The sequence below is a fragment of the Anomaloglossus baeobatrachus genome, unplaced genomic scaffold, assembly GCF_048569485.1.
Source record: "Anomaloglossus baeobatrachus isolate aAnoBae1 unplaced genomic scaffold, aAnoBae1.hap1 Scaffold_302, whole genome shotgun sequence".
Lineage (NCBI taxonomy): Eukaryota > Metazoa > Chordata > Amphibia > Anura > Aromobatidae > Anomaloglossus > Anomaloglossus baeobatrachus.
Window position 1 is genome coordinate 33,002 of NW_027442447.1, and position 13,811 is coordinate 46,812.

At 41.9% G+C, this 13,811-nt stretch overlaps 1 long non-coding RNA gene across 1 annotated transcript in view; it reads right to left on the reverse strand.

The window, feature by feature from the left end:
* Nucleotides 1-330: 330 nt before the first annotated feature.
* The window catches only part of LOC142268465 (uncharacterized), a 36,188-nt gene continuing 22,707 nt past the window's right edge, over nucleotides 331-13,811 (reverse strand). The window contains exon 3 of the long non-coding RNA XR_012734158.1: nucleotides 331-1,250. This is a non-coding gene — a long non-coding RNA (uncharacterized LOC142268465). The remainder of the gene's footprint in view (nucleotides 1,251-13,811) is intronic.

Here is a 13,811-nt window from a genome sequence, read left to right on the forward strand (position 1 = left end):
CAAATATCCATTGGCTTTCTGCTCTCGACATTTTTTAATAACCCCCCCTCTCCAGTCTTCCATTATTTTTTGGATCCCCCAAACTTGTGAACCAGAGAAGGATCCTCCATGTGTTTTCATATAATGTATAGAGAGGGGGTGTTTAGTACACTTTTTCTTCACATTTCTAATATGTTTTTATTTACAAATACAAATCGATATATATATATATGGGGTCAAAAATTATCTCAAAGAATATTGAAAACCCCAGAATTATAAAATTATCCTTTATTATAACAAAGCTAAAATTGACTCACAGACACAATAAACACATTCAATGTCTCAACTGGGTTCAGCAGTTAGGGGGTAAGTGAACAAATAGCAGTGCACAATTTATAAAGATATTCACATTATAGATATTAGAGGGTTTGTGTACAATTCATACTAATATTCGATTTTTGCCCTCCAAACCCCTGCTAAGCTCACTGCCAATCAATGGTATAGGAGCTGACTATAGAGACAAAAAGATTTTTCGTCTCTATGTCCAGTTCCAACCTTTACCCAGTTATAGACCTATAATGTATAACCACAGATATCCAGATATCACCCCTAGTAACCCCTATTGATGTTTTCATTGACTGCTATTCAATATCCATATCACAGTCTTAATTAAAAAAAAAAAAACACAGAGGAAAAACAGGGATGATCTTCAAAATTGGGTGCACCCTGGAATACTTTCAGGTTATTCCCAACAGAACCAAAACCCAACATATAGTGCAAACCCATCCATTGAACTGTTGATCTAAATATCGTGCACACCATGAAATGCCAAAAGAGGTCACTCCCTACAGGACAGAGACTTAATATCGGCCTAAGACCGTCATCTGAACTGTTAACTTAGAAAAATTTCCATAGTAAAACAAACACACACATATATGCCACAGATGGTATAAAATAAAAAGTCCAATAACCACAACTTGTTCCTTGGTAGGATTCTTGATAGATGAATAATTTATCACACATCCACTGGAAATTATTCTGAAGGGAAATATTTTTAAAAATATCCTTCTTGACAGAGGTAGTTGATTTCAGAAGCGTGATCTGTCGCAGGTTCCTTCTGGTAATGGTTAGACACACTGTGCTTGATAGGTCCACACTCTTTAGGATACAATTTACACCTCGACGCGTTTCCCCTCTTGTATGATAAAACCAAAGGGTTCATCAGGAGGTTTTATTGATTCATGAGTTTAATATCAATATTCAATATGGATCTAGAAAAGGGAGAGAGAAATATATACAGTCTCTCAGTATAGATGAAACATACTTCTTAATATATACATAAGAAGACTAATCCATTAAGGTCTTTAGCTATATAAAGCTATAAAATAGTCCCACTATTTTAGTGTTTAGGGAAAAAGATAGAAATTCCTGAAAATCAGGATAGTCCCCAAACCATTAGATACTGTGATTATCCCACTTCACATATATAAATGATCACTTCACCATTATAGGTCTACTCCATATAAAATAAAATGGAGAGCCCAAAGATACATATATATATATACCACTGTCGCCCCAAAACTACATAGGACAAACCCAGTCAGCTGATTCCAAATACACAAACAAGTACAACCAATGTCACTTACCCCAAACACCTCAGATAAAGTGTAGAGTGCCGGATAGGACCACTACATCGATAGTTCAGGGGTCACTTTATCTGAGGTGTTTGGGGTAAGTGACATTGGTTGTACTTGTTTGTGTATTTGGAATCAGCTGACTGGGTTTATCCTATGTAGTTTTGGGGCGACAGTGGTATATATATATATGTATCTTTGGGCTCTCCATTTTATTTTATATGGAGTAGACCTATAATGGTGAAGTGATCATTTATATATGTGAAGTGGGATAATCACAGTATCTAATGGTTTGGGGACTATCCTGATTTTCAGGAATTTCTATCTTTTTCCCTAAACACTAAAATAGTGGGGAGACTTCCGGCTCCTGCGCTGATCATGTAGGACACAGGACGCCTGAGCTCTGTCATTCCCTGCAGCTCTGACATATATACCGGACAGCCCACCAGCCTCCCCCACTCCATACCACCGGTGAGTGAAGTTGCTGAATGCAGGGAAGCTCATGGGGAGCCGTGGAGATAATCACTTGAAACAGCACGGTGAACTTCGCTCTCCCCCTCCCTCTCAAGATCTGGCAGCATGATAAAGATGGCGCCGGAGCCTGCCCTGCACTAACATCAGATCTGTACACAGAGAGCAGGACGCAGCTTACCTTGCACTCACTCCCCCAGCACTAAACAGTTAACCGGCAGCAGAATAATAAATCTCCTGGAGTCCTGATAAGATATCAGCTGCAAACAACGCTACTGACAAGTTCTGCAAAGAGCAGAGTTAAAACGCGGGGAATCCCTGGGCCCTTCCCCCATCTTGTCCAGACCTGTGCATAAGCAGGAGCTGAATCTCTAGACATACAGAATCAGTGCAAAGCTCTGGAGAAAGTGAAAGAAGCTGAAGGAGGGAAGTTTAAACATACATCCCTGCAAAGTTTCAGGACAGTGAGAATTCATATAACTCTGGCAGGGGGGAGAAAGGGGTGAAAGTGAGAATAAACAAAAGCGGGAGCAGAATCAAGATTTGTCTGACAACCCACACTAAATCAGTGTCAAAACTTGCGTCCCTTCATTCACTATTTGATGGAAAGATACCTGCTGCGCAGCAGCTCCAAAACACAAAATCCTCATACATCCAGCGTACAGTGTGAAAAAAAGATTGTGACTGCCCATACAGAATTAAGTGTCCCTCGGTCACCTGAGAATACTCATCAGATGGAGATGGAGGATTCCACGGGGACCCCGGATGTATTCAAAACAGTGGAGGGTATGGATTATAAGCGTCTGGCTGATGAAGTCGCCAATCGTTTGCTACCTGACATCTCCGCTACAATTAAAGCATCAATAGCAAAAGCTCTCAGTGCCATACAGAACCAACTTGATTAGACGGTGGAACAGGTTGCGGCTATGGAAACCAAAATGTCGACGTTAGAGGAGGACTTCAGCTCTGACCACACTACAGTCATGCGTCTGGCCAGGGAGAATCTGACCCTGAGGGACCGTGTGGACGATCTGGAGAACCGCTCCAGAAGAAGCAATTTGCGCATTGTCGGCCTGCCTGAAACATACCCGGTTGGTGAGCTACATACATTGTGTGAATCCACTATTCCTACAACCCTGGGAGTAGCAGGAAGGAGAAAAGTGGAAAGGGTGCACCGCATTGGTCCGCCAAGGAGAGGTGATGAGAGTGAAAATAACAGACGCCCAAGACAAGTCATAATGAAATACTTGGACTTCTCCGATAAACAGGAAATATTACAGGCATACAAGAAATTGAAACATCCCTTGGAGGTGAAAGGTTCGCGCATCTTGCTCTTCGAGGATTTTTCTGCGGAGGTCACACGGCAGCGGAGGGCATTCTCATACATATGCTCTGCCTTATTTAAGAGAAATATACGCTTCCAGTTAAAGTACCCGGCAACGTTGATTATCAGACATCAGGATGGATCCTACAATTCTTTCTCAAGTCCAAAGGAGGCAGAGGCCTTTATTGAGCGGATCAACAGTCCTCGTGACCTCAGGAATTCTCCAGGACAAGGGCGCAACGACTCACCGAACCAGAGAGTGACCAAAGGGAGCTCTGTGAAGCTCGCTACAGCTTCCCCGAAGGACCGGAGACAACAAAACAAGGAACTTAAGGGAACCTGAGACAAATAGACAAATGTCGGATGTATGAAGTTCAAGGTGGGACACCTGTTTTTGATTTAGGCTGGAGAAGCCGCAGTGGAAAAAGTTCAAGAAATCTGAGGCGGAGGAAAGGAAAGAGAACCTTTTTTTTTTTTTTTTTTTTTCCTTCTCTCTTTCTTTGTAGGTGGGACACTCCTTTATATTGGTTAAATGCTATACAAGTATAAGGTTGACTGAGCTTGGAAGATGATCAGAAAAAAGTGAAGTCTGAGTATTATGGTATAGTTGGGGGGGGGAGGGGAGGGAGATGTTTGAAATGTTTGGGGATTTTGGATTCAAGTGAAGTAGCAAAGATTTTACACAGAGTTATTATTATTACTACTGCTCTCACTATTGCAAGTGAGCACTATGTTCAATTGTCTAATTGGTTGAATTTTTTTTTTGGCAAAGGAGGGCAGCAAAAACATGGTAAACGAAAGGCAGGATTTCCATTTATTATATGCACTTTATGAGAATAGTCACCTGGAATGTTAAGGGGTTACGTTCCCCCCAAAAAAGAATTAAGGTATTACGCCACCTTAATCGCCTCAAACCGGACATTGCGCTCCTTCAGGAAACTCATCTGGAAGGTTCAGACATGCAGAGGATGGGGAAATTGTGGGTTGGAGGAGTCTATGGGTCATCTTCAGTTAAAAGGAAAGCAGGGGTTATTACATTAGTAAGTAGGAGATTACAACATCAAGTCCTGGAAACATATGCGGACACGGAAGGTAGGGTTCAGATGGTCTCAGTGGAGATACCTGGAGGAATTTATAAAATCTTTAATATTTATGCCCCGAACGAAAACAACAAATCATTCGTTCAACGACTTGAGGCCAAAATTTTAGAACATGCCCATTTTAATCTAATAATTGGGGGGGATTTCAACTCGGTGGTATCTGTGCTAGAGGACAGGAAAAATGCTAAAGGCCCCCCAAATGTACCGCGCGGCCATGATAAAGTTATGCGTCCTCTGTTAAATGCCACGGCCTTATGGGATGCGTGGAGACTACTGCACCCTCAGGATAGGGAATTTACGCACTATTCACATGCTAATAGCTCCTGGTCTCGCATTGACTACTTCCTTATTTCAGGGAACCTGGTACGTGCGCTCCACTCAGCTACTATCCAGGATTTGGTGATTTCTGACCATGCCCCGGTGGTGCTAGACCTAGCAAACATTTATCCCAGAGGAACGGACTATCTGTGGCGATATCCTTCCTTCCTTAAAGATAACGAAGATTTTTCCTTGAAATTAAAGGGATGGTGGACGGAATTTATGGTACATAATGATCAACATAAAGACACACCTATGTTATTATGGGATACGGCGAAGGCAGTATTACGGGGCAGAACGATAGCACATGTTTCCTATTTGAAGAAAAAGGCTCATCTTAAATTTACTGAAACCTCCCATAAATTGAGGGAAGCATATACTTCTTTTCAAAAGCATCCTGATAGGGACCATAGAGATAGATGGGTAATAGCCCAAAGAGCTTTTAATGAGTGGGCGGAAAAACGGGAACAAATGGCTAGGTCAATGCAAGAAGCTACATTACATCGCTTTGGAAATAAAGCAGGGAAAATACTGGCCAACTTAGCGAAAAATAGGACTATAACTCAGGGACCCATGCAAATAAAAAATCAAAAGGGGGAGATACACAAAAACCCTAAGACAATAATTGAGACTTTAGGCACGTATTATAGAAACCTTTATTCGTCGGAAAAGGGAGACAAATTTCCTGATAATAATCTTTTATCTAAAGTGACACTACCTCGACTCACAGAAGAGCATCGCACTTTTCTGAATGCTAAAATTACGGGGGAAGAAGTATTGGGGACAATCAACTCCATGCATAATTATAAAGCCCCTGGCCCTGACGGATTTACGGGAGAATTCTATAAAACAGTAAAGGAAGAGATCTTACCTACATTACTAGAACTGTATAATAGCATACTAGACGGTAATGCGTCTTTCCAAAATAATAACCGGGCATATATAAAATTGATCCCTAAACAGGGGAAGGACCCGAAGGATCCGGGTTTGTATAGGCCCATATCACTTATCAACCTAGATATGAAGATAATGTCAAAGATTATGGCGAATCGTCTAGCTATAATTCTTCCCCAACTGATTTCCCCAGCACAGGCCGGTTTCATTCAGAAAAGATCAGGGACACTAAATATTAGAAAAGTTCTTCTTGTCCTGGATAGGGTTAACCTTCGGCCTCTGAAAGGAGAATCTCCCGCTTTGCTTACAATAGATGCCGAGAAAGCCTTTGACAATATTGAGTGGTCATGGCTTTATAGAGTTCTAGATGAAATGCGTTTTTCGGGGTCATTTTATACCTACATTAGAGAAATTTACACAAATCCGAAGGCTCAAGTTTACATTCCAGGATATCTGTCAGCCCCTTTTCCGTTACTGAAAGGAACCAGACAGGGTTGCCCCCTTTCCCCATTACTTTTTAATCTGGCTCTGGAACCATTGGTACGATTGTTATCTACACATAGCACCTTCCAGGGTATTTCTGTAAATAATAGACAAATTCAGTCAGCTTTTTTTGCAGATGACATTTTGCTTTTCCTTTCGAATCCAGCTCAGCAGGTCCCCGAGATTTTACAAATTTTGCGAGAGTTTGGAGCGTATTCAGGCTTCAGGATTAATGCGTCAAAGTGCGAGCTCCTATACCTGGGAGGGACAAATGTTCAAACACGGGAGCAGAACCCTTTTGAAGGAATTACAGTGGCTAAGTCATATATCACATACCTGGGAGTTAAAATAGGTAAGGTTCCGGCAACCCTTTATAGTCTAAACTATCCACCCCTTCTGAGCCAAATAGAGCAAGATCTTAAAAGATGGCACGACCTTCCATTGAACATAATTGGTAGAGTCCACCTAATTAAGATGATGTCGATATCAAAATTAATGTATCATCTTCAAACACTTCCCCTGCTTCTCAAGCAAAAAGATATTGTCCAGCTAAATAGAGCTTTTTCACACTTCATTTGGAGGGGGAAACGCCCTCGTATAGGGCTTAAGAAGTTGATGGCATCTAAGGTTCATGGAGGTCTGAGTTTGCCGAACATTCGGGGTTACAATATAGCCTGTTTGACTAGATATATACTGGATTGGATTAAAGGCTCTAGGCATTATTCAGCGTTGGAGCTTGAGAGAGACTATGCACAACCTTGGGATCTGGTGGCATTGTTTCATACTAGGCAGGCTAATCTCCCAGTGAAAATCAAGCACTCTTCCTTATTTAAAGACACGATTGCAGCGTGGAAGGCGTTGAGGAAAAACTACAAACTTCCCCATAAAATATCCAAATACTTGCCTATATGGGGGAATCCAGAGTTTGTGCAGGGGACAAGCAATAAGCTGTTTGAAGAGTGGAAGGTGAGGGGTAGAAGGACTGTTGCTCATCTCTTGCACACCTCAGAACCTAGATGGTTGAGTAGAGATGAAATTATAGCGCAGTATGGCCTGGGGCCTAACCAAGTAATCCAATATGACCAAGTGAGATATAGTATTATGACTCAGTTGCATGATGTGACCCAGGAGGTAGTATTTAACTCTTTTTATTGTCTGGTAAAGAACTCAATAACTTCATCATCTATCTCTTTTCTTTATGGAGCCATGCGTGATCTATTAATAGGACAGCACCCGGAAGGTTTATTTAAATCTTGGGAGAAACAATTTGAGGACCCGTCTATGGGGGTAAAAATTAGGGGAGGGTGGAATGCTCTTCGTAAATCAATTTTAAATGAGAATTGGCGAGAAACCCAATTTAGAATTATGCACAAGGCAATTTATGGTTTTAATCTCCCTCCATCAGCAACAAAGCCAGACAGGATTACGTATTGCTCTAAGTGTAAGAGTAGTGGAACTGATCTCCTTCACGGGTTGTGGTCCTGCCCCCATTTGAGTACATTATGGTCACAGATCAAAAGTTGTATACAAAAGGTGTGGGGTCTTGAAGTTCGGCTCTCACCTGGGTTCGCTATTTTTCACCATTGGGAGGAGGGGAACGATACCAAAGGGAAGATGACTAACCCACCCAGACTTATACATGTGATACTTCTGGCAGCCAAGAGAGCGATACTAAAAAATTGGTTGGAGTCTAGGGTCCCCGCGATTGAAGAGATCTTGGGTCAGCTCATGCATCTTCTTGAAATAGAAGGATTGGATGCAGAAAGGAGGGCGGATAGAATACGACAGCACTTTAACAAATGGAAGAAATTCATACTGGCCTATTGTACTCGGGAGGAGATAGTCAGGATTATGTCACCTTTCAAAGACACAGTCTGGTATCATACTGAAAAATTGAAGGATACATTGGATGGCTTGGAGGTGGGGGAGGAAAGGCCGAAAGCTGACTAAAAGGAGAGGGGGAAATAACCGATTTGAGTGGGACTTCTTTATTATATGTCATTACCATGTTCACAAGGGTTCAATGGGGGGAATGATAAGAATGATGGGTTAAGGGGTCGCTGCTTTCCTTTGCTTTATCTTGCCATGTTACGGTTATTGATTTTAAAAATTGGTATGGATTTTGGGTTGATCAAATATGACAATGTAATGTTGAATTTACAATGCTGAATTCGCTTATGCCAGTGTTATGTTATTGAAAAATTTGAATAAAAATATAGTTAAAAAAAAAAAATAAAAAAAAAAATAGTGGGACTATTTTATAGCTTTATATAGCTAAAGACCTTAATGGATTAGTCTTCTTATGTATATATTAAGAAGTATGTTTCATCTATACTGAGAGACTGTATATATTTCTCTCTCCCTTTTCTAGATCCATATTGAATATTGATATTAAACTCATGGATCAATAAAACCTCCTGATGAACCCTTTGGTTTTATCATACAAGGGGGGAAACGCGTTGAGGTGTAAGGAGTAAATTGTATCCTAAAGAGTGTGGAGCTATCAAGCACAGAGTGTCTAACCATTACCAGAAGGAACCTGCGACATATCACGCTTCTGAAATCAACTACCTCTGTGAAGAAGGATATTTTTAAAAATATTTCCCTTCAGAATAATTTCCAGTGGATGTGTGATAAATTATTCATCTATCAAGAATCCTACCAAGGAACAAGTTGTGGTTATTGGACTTTTTATTTTATACCATCTGTGGCATATATGTGTGTGTTTGTTTTACTATGGAAATTTTTCTAAGTTAACAGTTCAGATGACGGTCTTAGGCCGATATTAAGTCTCTGTCCTGTAGGGAGTGACCTCTTTTGGCATTTCATGGTGTGCACGATATTTAAATAAACAGTTCAATGGATGGGTTTGCACTATATGTTGGGTTTTGGTTCTGTTGGGAATAACCTGAAGGTATTCCAGGGTGCACCCAATTTTGAAGATCATCCCTGCTTTTCCTCTGTGTTTTGTTTTTTTTAATTAAGACTGTGATATGGATATTGAATAGCAGTCAATGAAAACATCAATAGGGGTTACTAGGGGTGATATCTGGATATCTGTGGTTATATATTATAGGTCTATAACTGGGTAAAGGTTGGAACTGGACATAGAGACGAAAAATCTTTTTGTCTCTATAGTCAGCTCCTATAACATTGATTGGCAGTGAGTTTAGCAGGGGTTTGGAGGGCAAAAATCGAATATTAGTATGAATTGTACACAAACCCTCTAATATCTATAATGTGAATATCTTTAGAAATTGTGCACTGCTATTTGTTCACTTACCCCCTAACTGGCTGAACCCAGATGAGACATTGAATGTGTTTATTGTGTCTGTGAGTCAATTTTAGCTTTGTTATAATAAAGGATAATTTTATAATTCGGGGGTTTTCAATATTCACATTTCTAATATGTTCCCCAATTCTTTTATACAGGGGTCTAATTGTTCTGCCAATGTATCTTTCCTGACAGGGACACTCTATACAATAAATTACACCTTTTATTTGGAATGTGATTAAATCACTAATGATAACTTTTTCCTTACCTTTCATAAAGTTTTTTCTTTTTTTATTTGTTACGCTTTTGCAAACAATACATTTTTTACAAGGCTAGTTGTCATTCGTATTACAGATAGCACCCTTATTACACTGAGTGTTATTAGGTCTTCGTATGGTAAGTGCTATCAAATTCCCCAAATTATTAGCCTTTCTATACACAAATTTTGGATAAAGAGGGATTAATTCCTCATTTTATCTTCCTTTAATAAACTCTAATATTTTTTTATTACAAAAAAAACAAGAAAGCCAGCTAAACTCAAAATAGCATGTATTATAAGGTGTGTACTGCACTAAAAATTCCAAACTGTACTATTATAAATTTGAGATTTTTGGCAAAAAATTTGCAATTTCTCGAGCTACCGCGCCACATCACGGAAAATTTCTTTGGGGCAGTCCTACTCTAAAATAATTTATATATAAAATGTGCCATACGGCCTCACATATGAAAAAGTAGAACTGTTTATAGCAGCACCTACCTGGTGCTTTTCAATTCTGTACCCATGACTGAGTCATGGCTGTGGGCGGGACAGGCCCAAGCAAATGATGCATGAAATAAATAGCCTGTGGACAGGGCCTGATGGCTGATTGTGAACAGACACCAATTGCCAAAATAAAAAACAGATGAAAAAACATACCAAATTGAGGTACATGGCAAGGTGGGGGTCAGCCACTTTTTTATTACATTTCTTAAAATTTTCGTTTACCCTGTATACTGTAAAATTATGGGGATATCTAGGTTTCAATTTTTTCAATTTTCTCTGACCCGGATTTTTTTCTTTTCTGCTTAAATAAATTGTCCCTTGGGGTTTGTTTTATTTCTGTATATACTTTATTTAGGAACCCTTATATTTATTTATTAAGGAAATACAGCTGTTACTATCCGTGGGCTAATTATATGTTTTGGTCTCAATTTTTCCATTATCAATAAATATACTTAAATCTAAAAAATTAATAATTTTCTTACTAATTGTAAATGTAAAGTGTAGATAAAACTCAGAGACAATATATGGAGAGGAAGGGCACCACCCTATGGGATCTCCAGGTATACGATAAGGCACGAGACAGAAGAGAGAAAGAGTATATCTATCAAGGCATCACCAAAAGATTGTATCATGTAAAATTGGAAATCTTTATTACAAAAAGGAAAAATACATAGATCCATAGATCGCCTCACTGGGAGTCAAAGCACACCAAAAGACAGTTAAAAACACTTAAAGGCAGACATGTATCCCCAAGCCAAAAACCATTTATAATAAGTATCAGTAAATCACGATGTTTCTTAACACCCCTCATGCAAATGCAGCATTGATAAATAGTACAACCTACTATGCAGCATACAGTATTGACCACATAATACAAAATATGATAAAGTATAATGTGCAGGCTTGAGCAGAGCCTTATATATAATATGGTATGTTAAGGGAGACTATAGTACCTCAGGGGTCACAGGCTGTCGTTTGGAGTAACAGTGGTCTAGTGGACCTTTTCTAAATGGCTTGTTTGTAACAGTCTAACAGACAATATAAGGGACACTTTTTGAGGACCACAGTAACACAGACGTCTGTCTTTTCCCCTGAGGAAGCCTCCAGCATGGGGGCGATACGCGTGGGGTAACATCGCACCAAAACCCACCCCTCTTGATACCCTGCTGCATATGTTTTCTCCCCCTTTGGGATAGTGAGTATGGGTCTAACTGGCATCACCCTGAACCACTGAATAGGGTGTGCCTAAATACTGTTTCGGCTAGCCCACACAACTGTAGTATTTAGGGCTTGTGCATTTTGCCTGTGCGTATTATTGCACTCTTTGTTTGCATCATACATTTGCAGGCCTTGACTATGGCATTTAATCTCTAGTTCTGATATTAGCACTGCGGTTTTTCAAGGGTTGACTCACACACATTGTCCGTACAAGATAGTGTAATTGGTTTCAACCTGCCTTGCCCTGAACTGGCGAACTCAGTGAGCCTCATTCTTATGCTCTTTGAATTCAGGGGTTTGCTCATACTGCCTGTACTTATTACTGCACTTTATGTATATATATATGAATATATGCTCGTATTGACCAGGGTTTATACCTCCTGGCTTTGTCTGTGTTACTGTGGTCCTCAAAAAGTGTCCCTTATATTGTCTGTTAGACTGTTACAAACAGGCCATTTAGAAAAGGTCCACTAGACCACTGTTACTCCAAACGACAGCCTGTGACCCCTGAGGTACTATAGTCTCCCTTAACATACCATATTATATCTAAGGCTCTGCTCAAGATGCTGCATTTGCATGAGGGGTGTTAAGAAACATCGTGATTTATTGATACTTATTATAAACTAGAAGGTGGCCCGATTCTAACGCATCGGGTATTCTAGAATTTACGTATTGTGTAGTTAATGTATGATTTTTGTTATATATATATATATATATAGATGTTGTTGTGTGTAGTTGCCAAGTGTTTGTGTAGGGCACTGTAAATGTTCTAGGTGTTGTCTGGGTGGGGGGGGGTGTGTGAGAGTGGTGTTGTTTGTGTGTTGCGTTGTGTGTTGCATTGTTTGTGGAGCGCTGTGTGTCTGTAGCGTTGTGTGTGTGGTGTGCTGTGTGTGTTGCGCGGTTTGTGTGGGTGTGTGTGTTTGGGGTGCGTGGGTGTGTTTTGGGGGGAAGTATGTTTTGTGCAATGTGTGTGTTGCGCGGTATGTGCATATATTTGTGTGCCGCGGTGTTTGTGTGTTGTGTGTGTGCAGCATTGTCTGTGTGTGTGTGGGTGTCTGTGTAGGGCGGTGTTTGTGGTTCCCAGTGTGTGTGTGTGGTGTGTTGTGCGGTGCGTGTGGCGGTGTGTGTTTTGGGGGGAGGTGTGCACCCCCCATCGTGGTCCACCCCCCCATGCTGCACCCCCCATTGGGCTCCTTCCCCTATGCTGCGCATCCCCCATCGTGCTCCATCCCCCATGCTGCGCACCCCCCATCGTGCTCCATCCCCCATGCTGCGCACCCCCCATCGTGCTCCATCCCCCATGCTGCGCACCCCCATCATGCTCCATCCCCCATGCTGCGCACCCCCCATCGTGTTTCATCCCCCCATTCTGGGCATCCCCCATCGTGGTCCACCCCCCAATGCTGCACCCCCCATCGTGCTCCATCCCCCATACTGCACTCCCCATCGTGCTCCATCCCCCATGCTGCGCACCCCCCATCGTGCTCCATCCCCCATACTGCACCCCCCATCGTGCTCCATCCCCCATGCTGCGCACCCCCCATCGTGTTTCATCCCCCCATTCTGGGCACCCCCCATTGTGGTCCACCCCCCATGCTGCACCCCCCATCGTGCTCCATCCCCCATGCTGCGCACCCCCCATCGTGTTTCATCCCTCCATTCTGGGCACCCGCCATGGTGCTCCATCCCCCATGCTGCACTCCCCATCGTGCTCCATCCCCCATGCTGCGAACCCCTCAGAGAGGAGTATAATAGGAGGATTATAATAGGAGTATAATGGGAGGAGTAGTCCTGGGGAAAGAGGAGTATAATGGGAGGAGTTGTCCTGGGGGGGAGGTGTACAGGTGCCCGTGTGCGGGGGGCGTGGCCGAGCGGGCATAGTGTGAGGCGTCGTGGCCGAGCGGGCATAGTGTGAGGGGGCGTGGCCTAGCGGGCATAGTGTGAGGGGGCGTGGCCTAGCGGGCATCGTGTGCGGGGGGCGGGCCTGGCCAAACGGGTAATCCATGCGGGGGGCGGGGCCAGCCGAGCCGAGCGGCCAATCCGTGTGGAGGGGCGGGGCCAGGCCGAGCCCAGCGGCCATTCTGACGGTTGTCACTGTAAGGACACAATGTCACTGTAATGACACAATTTTGGAGCAAGACAGACAGACAGAATAAGGCAATTATATATATATAGATGGTTTTTGGCTTGGGAATACATGTCTGCCTTTAAGTGTTTTTAACTGTCTTTTGGTGTGCCTTGACTCCCAGTGAGGAGATCTATGTATTTTTCCTTTTTGTAATAAAGATTTCCAATTTTACATGATACAATCTTTTAGTAATCCCTTGATAGGTATACAATCTTTTAGTAATCC